The sequence below is a fragment of the Oryctolagus cuniculus genome, chromosome 9, assembly GCF_964237555.1.
Source record: "Oryctolagus cuniculus chromosome 9, mOryCun1.1, whole genome shotgun sequence".
NCBI classification, from domain to species: Eukaryota; Metazoa; Chordata; class Mammalia; order Lagomorpha; family Leporidae; genus Oryctolagus; species Oryctolagus cuniculus.
Genome location: NC_091440.1, coordinates 113,108,367 through 113,116,555, shown reverse-complemented (window position 1 = coordinate 113,116,555; position 8,189 = coordinate 113,108,367). Strand labels below are relative to the sequence as shown.

Sequence of the window (8,189 nt, the reverse complement as noted above, 5' to 3'; positions counted from 1 at the left end):
AGAATCCGGTGCCCGGACCAGGACTAGAACCTGGTATGCCAGCACCTCAGGTGAAAGATTAGCCTATTGAGCTGTGGTGGCACCGGCCTCTGTTCAGTCTTTATTCTTCCTCTTACTTCCAAAATTCAAGACTGTTTCACATGCAAAATATGTTCATTCCAACCTAATAGCCCCAAGTCTTAAGGCATTCCAACATCAACTCAAAAATCCAAAGTCTACAGTTGCATCTAAATCAGATATGAGTGAGGCTCAATCTCCAATTCATCCTGAGGCAAATTCTCTTCAACTGATGACCCTGAAACCAAAACAAGTTGTCTTCTTTCAAAATACAATGAAGGGACAGGCATAGGACAGTATTTGAATTCCAAAGAGAGAAATAGGCAAAAAGAAAGGGGAAAAGTCCCATGTAAATCAAAAACTTAAATGTTAAACATTAAATCAGAAAAATAGTCTTTTTACTCAAGATCCCGCCTTCTGAGCACACTGAGGCAAAGGTTGGACACTCAAGGCCTCAGAGTCCCCCACCCTCATGGCTTTGCAGGCTTAGCATTCACAGCAGCGTTCACTGGTGGAGTTTGTGTCTGAAACTTCCCCCATCTGGCGTTGCATGTTGATAGCTGTATAGTTCTGAGGTTGCCACAGCAAGCACACCCTCATTGCTCCCCTAGTCCTACTGCTCCCCTAGCCCTACTAGAGACTCTCTGTGGTGGCTCTCTCTGCTCCTCCCCTCATAGCAGGTTTCTGCCTTGAGCCCCATGACAATATCCTTCAAAGTCTAGGTGGATCCATGGCTTACCTCTTGTACTCTCAAATCAGTAGCACTAACCATAACTGGTCCTGCTTACCAGGTCAGGGTTATTCCAAAGACTGGAATGTGGGGAGCAGAGATTCACAGCACTGCTGTGCAGCAGGTGCCCTGGGCTGCTTTCTTGGGGTTACCCTGAAGATCTCTGAAATGCCTTTAGGATCATCTTCCCATTGTCTGTAGGAACAGCACCTCACTTCCTTCTATCCATCCTAATCTCTGGATCTAAGGGTCACTTAACCATGCTCTTGCATACTTTTAATTATCTACTTGGCGGCCGCAGCTCACTAGGCTAATCCTCCGCCTTGCAACGCCAGCACACCGGGTTCTAGTCCCGGTCGGGGCGCTGGATTCTGTCCCGGTTGCCCCTCTTCCAGGCCAGCTCTCTGCTGTGGCCAGGGAGTGCAGTGGAGGATGGCCCAGGTGCTTGGGCCCTGCACCCCATGGGAGACCAGGAAAAGCACCTGGCTCCTGGCTCCTGCCATCGGATCAGCACGGTGCGCTGGCCGCGGCGGCCATTGGAGGGTGAACCAACGGCAAACGAAGACCTTTCTCTCTGTCTCTCTCTCTCTCACTGTCCACTCTGCCTGTCAAAAAAAAAATTATCTACATGGCCAGGTTACAGATGTTCCAAATTTTTCCATTCTTTTTAAAATATAAATTCCATCTTTAAATAATTTCCCTCCTTTCTCATTTTACTGTAAACAATCAAAAAAAATTTTTTTAAATCTATGGAGTTCCCTCACTACTGTCCTTAGAAATTTCTTCTTTTTCATGACCTAATTCCTGTCTTAAATTCTGCCTTCCATAAAGCCCTGGAGTATGAACACAATTCAATTAAGTTCTTCGCTACTTTATAACAAGGATTGGCTTTTACTCCAGTTTCCAACAAGATAGTCATCATTTTCAGGAGTTTCACTGTCCATATTTCTACCAACATTCTGATCACAACCACTGAAGTAATCTCAAAAAACTCCCACGCTTTCCCTACAGTTCTTTTCTTCTGAGCTCTCACTAGAATCACCATGAATGTTGCACTCTTTTTTTTTTTTTTTTTTTTTTTTTTTTTTTACAGGCAGAGTGGACAGTGAGAGAGAGAGACAGAGAGAGAAAGGTCTTCCTTTGCCGCTGGTTCACCCTCCAATGGCCGCCGCTGCAGCCGGCGCACCGCGCTGATCCTGGCAGGAGCCAGGAGCCAGGTGCTTTTCCTGGTCTCCCATGGGGTGCAGGGCCCAAGCACCTGGGCCATCCTCCACTGCACTCCCTGGCCATAGCAGAGAGCTGGCCTGGAAGAGGGGCAACCGGGACAGAATCCGGCGCCCCAACCGGGACTAGAACCCGGTGTGCCGGCGCCGCAAGGTGGAGGATTAGCCTATTGAGCCACGGCGCCGGCTCGAATGTTGCACTCTTTGCAATGCAGGTTTTCTCCAGCCTCCTCCTTCAAGCACTCCTAGCTTCTGCCCACTACCCAGTTCCACAGACACGTCCACATCCTCAGCCATCTAGTACAGCAACAGCTCAATTCTTGGTACCAATTTTCTCTCTTATCCATTTGTTCTACTGTAAAAGAATATCACAGACTAGATAATTTATAAAGAACAGAAATTTATTTCCTCAAAGTTTTGGAGACTGGGAGGTCCAATATCAAGAGGCCAATATCTTGTAAGGGTCTTCTTGCTACATTATCCCAAGGCAGAAGGCAGAAGGATAAGAGTTGGTAACAGAGAGAGGGAGAGAGAATGACTAACCTTTGTATAGCAAGCCCTCTTCATGATAATGATCCTTGTCGCTCCCCCTCTTCGTGGAGGAGCAACACAGGACCCTGCGCTGTTCTTTCGTCTGCTCGGCCCTCCCCGGGTTTGCTGCTGGTTCTTCCCGGGTTGGCTACTATCCCTTCCACCTCCGTGGAAGGGCAGTTCCCCCTGGCCGCATTCCCCACTTCCGCAGGGGAGCGGCACACCGCCGGCCGGTTCTCTCGGGGGCTGCACGGGTTCCCTTAGATGTTCCCCATAGATGTTCCTGGTGCATGCTGTCTCTCTCCTCCTTTATAGTCCTCCTCCGCCAATCCTAACTCGGCTGCCCACACGCCGAGTACGCTGCTCTCCAATCAGGAGCAAGTCCTACAGTTTATTGGTTGAACTGGAGGCAGCTGGGTAGAAGCTGTTTTCTCCTCTCCCAGCGCCATATTGTAGGAGAGCAGATGCATAGAATAAGTCTTAATTCCAGTAACAGTCTAGTCCGAGCTGCTCCCCACAGATCCCCCTTTCTTTTTATTTTTTTGGCGTTGATACGCGCCTGTCTTCGGTGTCCCGCAGCACACACTCTGCTCTACTTGCTAGAGTTGCCACAGGCTCTTACAAGTCCTATCCATCAGGCAAACCGAATCCGGGTCCTCTCTTCGCCATGTTGTGAGGAGGTTTTTAGGCGCTGATGCGTGCCTGTGTTCGGTGCCCTGCAGCGCATGCTCTGCTCTGCCTGCAGGGGACTTACAAGACCTATCAGGCAAACCGAATCCAAGCCTTCTCATTGCCTTATTGTGGGGGAGACTTATTAGTGTTGGTTCGTGCCTATCTTCGGTGACCTGCAGCTCATACTCTGGTCGAGCTTTGCTGGCGCTTACCGCCTTAAATCAGGCAGACCGAATCCAAGCCTCCTAATTGTTGCATTGTGGGGAAGCTTTACTGATGTTAATTCGTGCCTGTCTTCGGTGACCTGCGGCTAGCCGCCCAGGTGCTCATCGTGCTCATCGCCTCACTTAATCAGGCAGACCGAATCCAAGCTCTCACAGTGCAGTGTTGTAGGGAGGCCTTTCTATTTCTCTATTTCTCTATCTCCGGGCATTCCTATTTCTCCCATTTTACTTCTATCTTCCAGCATTCCTATTTTTCTCACTTTACTTCTAAACTTCTGTTTCTCTTATCCCTGCGGCTTCCCGCTCTCATTCTTATCCCCGCGGCTTCCCGGCTGCGCCCGCCCCGAGGCTGCTTCTCAGCGGCTTCCCGGCTGAGCCGCTTCAGCCCGCGCTTCTCCGATCTGCGCGGCTTCCCGGCTTTGCGCGGCTTCCCGGCGCCTCGCCCCGCGGCAGCTTCACGGCTCTGTGCGGCTTCCCGGCGCCTCGCCCCGCCGGCGGGTTCCCGGCTCTGCGCGCACGCTCCGCGGTCTCCACGCACTTCGCGCCCGCACCACGGCCTTGCGCCAACGCCCCGTGCTCTCTCTGCACGCGGCGGCTTCCGCGAATGTTTCCGCCACCACCGGCATTCAGTCCAAGTTCCCCGGACTAACCTGGCGAATCCTGGCGGCCCACGTCTCTGCCTCTGGTTCCAGATCTTCGCCTCTTGCTCCCCGGGGTGACTTGAAGAATTCCAAGGTGGCTTATATCTCCGCCTCGGCCTGCACTCGCGGCTTCATCCTCCCTAACATTTCTCTCTACCCGGTATGTTTCCTTAAGTTTTCTTCCAACAATATTCCTCTCATTTCTCCTGGCTTCTCCCCACAGTCCGTATCCGAGTCCAAGCCTCCTCCAGGTTTCACTTTCGCTTTCAATCTCCTAGCTTCCCCGCCATAGTCCGCATCCGAGTCTATGAAAGCTTTCACTTTCGCTGTCAATCCTAACTTCTTTCCCACAGTCCATATCCGAGTCTATGCCTAGGCTTTCAATAGCTTCTTCCGGCACCTAGGCTCTTTGCTAGTCTCTCTCTCCGGTATTTTCCCATTTCTTCCCGTTTCTTCCCTCCTAAGTTTCCTATCCGTGTCAGGTTTCCTATCCGTCCTAGGTTTTCTATCCGAGCTAGGTTTCCTATCCGAGTCACGGCACCACCATGTCGCTCCCCCTCTTCGTGGAGGAACGACACCAAACCCTGCCTAGGCTTCATATCCGAGTCACGGCACCATTATGTCGCTCCCCCTCTTCATGGAGGAACAACACAGGACCCTGCCTAGGCTTCATATCCGAGTCACGGCACCATTATGTCGCTCCCCCTCTTCGTGGAGGAGCAACACAGGACCCTGCGCTGTTCTTTCGTCTGCTCGGCCCTCCCCGGGTTTGCTGCTGGTTCTTCCCGGGTTGGCTACTATCCCTTCCACCTCCGTGGAAGGGCAGTTCCCCCTGGCCGCATTCCCCACTTCCGCAGGGGAGCGGCACACCGCCGGCCGGTTCTCTCGGGGGCTGCACGGGTTCCCTTAGATGTTCCCCATAGATGTTCCTGGTGCATGCTGTCTCTCTCCTCCTTTATAGTCCTCCTCCGCCAATCCTAACTCGGCTGCCCACACGCCGAGTACGCTGCTCTCCAATCAGGAGCAAGTCCTACAGTTTATTGGTTGAACTGGAGGCAGCTGGGTAGAAGCTGTTTTCTCCTCTCCCAGCGCCATATTGTAGGAGAGCAGATGCATAGAATAAGTCTTAATTCCAGTAACAGTCTAGTCCGAGCTGCTCCCCACAGATCCTAATCCTGTAACAATGGCATTAATCCATTCCTGTAGGCAGTAACCTTAGGGGCCATTTCCCAACACTGCTGCACTGCAGATTAACTTTTTTTTGGAGGGTACATCCAAACCCTAATACACCCACTAATTGCCAGCAGTGTCTCCCCTCGCCTCCACCATTGTGACTGTTCTAAATGTTCCCTGAGGGGAAGGAGGTATAATTACCCAGTATAAAGAATAACTTGACTTAGATGCTTATCATAAAGTTTAGTATACTGTGTTTTCATGTAGGTTTATATAAACACCTTATATTTCACCTTTGATTTCTTTCTTAATCTATTGACACGTCTGTTTACAGACATTCGAGTGTTTTCCAGATACCATCCCATTCTTGATTTCTTATTTAATTCCGTTGTGGCCAAAAAACATACTTCTGTTACCTAAGTCTTTGTAACTTTATTAAAGGATTGGCCTGTTCTATCTTGGCAAATATTCCTTCTCAGTGACTGCAGAGTGATGGAAGCAAAGACAGGCCACTCAAGCAATTGCTGAAGCAATTAAGAACCTATAAGAAAACAATTCCCAGGAATGAAGCCTTAACACTGAGGACACTTCAGAGAATGCAGGGTCATGGAGGGATCAGACTGAAAATTTAAGCTTATGTAACTATTGGAAAATAAAAACAAACCCCTAGTAAAAGAAAACTTGCCACTTCAAAAATAAGATCAAAATTAAGTAAGAAGTTATTTTTAAAAGTTTGCAAGAAAATGGAATTACAAGATTTTTTAGTGCAAAAATACTTTTGAAATTCATGAAATTGTTCATACTATACATTTTCTGTGAAGTTTCTGAAGACCTCTCTTATACATGGACGTCATTTGTTTTTACCAAAATAAACATCTTTAAATCCATTTTCTGAGGGCGCTCCAGGCGACGGTACTGTAGACGCCATTATCCTCTCTGCGTCCCATTTGTCTGCGGACTCAAGGCTACTGCAGCACTAGGGTAGTGGTGTCTATTTAATACAAGAAAATGGAAACTGAACAGCCGGAGGAAACCTTCCCCAACACTGAAACCAATGGTGAATTTGGTAAACGTCCTGCAGAAGATGTGGAAGAGGAACAAGCATTTAAAAGATCTAGGAACACCGATGAGATGGTTGAATCGTGCATTCTACTTCAGAGCAAGAATGCTGGGGCAGTGCTTGGAAAAGGAGGCAAGACTATTAAGGCTCTCCGTACAGACTACAATGCCAGTGTTTCAGTCCCAGACAGCAGTGGCCCCGAGCGCATATTGAGTATCAGTGCTGATACTGAAACAATTGGAGAAATTCTGAAGAAAATCATCCCTACCTTGGAAGAGGGCCTGCAGTTGCCATCACCCACTGCAACCAGCCAGCTCCCGCTCGAATCTGATGCTGTGGAATGCTTACATTACCATCACTTTAAAGGAAGTGACTTTGACTGCGAATTGAGACTGTTGATTCATCAGCATCTGGCAGGAGGAATTATTGGGGTCAAAGGTGCTAAAATCAAAGAACTTCGAGAGAACACTCAGACAACAATCAAGCTTTTCCAGGAATGCTGTCCTCATTCCACTGACAGAGTTGCTCTTATTAGAGGAAAGCCTGATAGAGTTGTAGAATGCATAAAGATCATCCTTGATCTCATATCTGAGTCTCCCATCAAAGGACGGGCACAGCCTTACGATCCCAATTTTTATGATGAAACCTACGATTATGGTGGTTTTACAATGATGTTTGATGACCGCCGTGGACGTCCTGTGGGATCTCCCATGCGGGGAAGAGGTGGCTTTGATAGAACGTCTCCTGGTCGTGGTGGACGTCCCATGCCTCCATCTAGAAGAGATTATGATGATATGAGCCCTCGTCGAGGACCACCACCACCTCCTGGCCAAGGTGGCCGAGGTGGTAGCAGAGCTCGGAATCTTCCTCTTCCCCCACCCCCACCACCTAGAGGAGGAGATTTAATGGCCTATGACAGAAGAGGAAGACCTGGAGACCGTTATGATGGGATGGTTGGTTTCAGTGCTGATGAAACATGGGATTCTGCAGTAGATACATGGAGCCCATCAGAATGGCAGATGGCTTATGAACCACAGGGTGGCTCAGGATATGATTATTCCTATGCAGGGGGTCGCGGCTCATATGGTGATCTTGGAGGACCTATTATTACTACACAAGTAACTATTCCCAAAGATTTGGCTGGATTTATTATTGGCAAAGGTGGTCAGCAGATTAAACAAATCCGTCATGAGTCAGGAGCTTCCATCAAAATTGATGAGCCTTTAGAAGGATCCAAAGATCGGATCATTACCATTACAGGAACACAGGACAAGATACAGAATGCACGGTATTTGCTGCAAAATAGTGTGAAGCAGTATTCTGGAAAGTTTTTCTAAGACTGGTGAAGAACTGAAGGAGTCCTGCATCTTTTTTTTTTTTTTAATCTGCTTCTGTTTAAAAAGCCAACATTCCTCTGCTTCATAGGTGTTCTGCATTTGAGGTGTAGTGAAATCTTTGCTGTTCACCAGATGTAATGTTTTAGTTCCTTACAAACAGGGTTGGTGGGGCGGGGGAAGGGCGTGCAAAAACTAACATTGAAATTTTGAAACAGCAGCAGAGTGAGTGAATTTTATTTTTTGTTCATTGTTGGTGGTTAAAAAGAAAAAACTTCCCCCGATGTAATTATTTTGAACACTTTGCTTTGTGGTCACTGTAACATTTGGCGGGGGGCGGTGGGACAGGGAAGAAAAGTAACTAGTCCACATATCCCTGGCATCTGTTCAGAGCAGTGTGCAGAATGTATTTCTCTTTTGTAAGAAATGTTTTATGATTTTAAAAATAAATTTAGTGAACCTAAAAAAATAAATCCATTTTCTGCAGACTTTTTATGGTATTTTAAAACTTTCTTGCAGCAAGGGGAAAAAAACTATAAACATA

General features: G+C 48.1%; 1 pseudogene; it reads left to right on the top strand.

Annotated features, from left to right (window-relative positions):
• Nucleotides 1–6,219: 6,219 nt before the first annotated feature.
• On the top strand, nt 6,220–7,907 carry LOC100344653 (heterogeneous nuclear ribonucleoprotein K pseudogene; annotated as a pseudogene).
• The last annotated feature ends 282 nt before the right edge of the window (nt 7,908–8,189 follow it).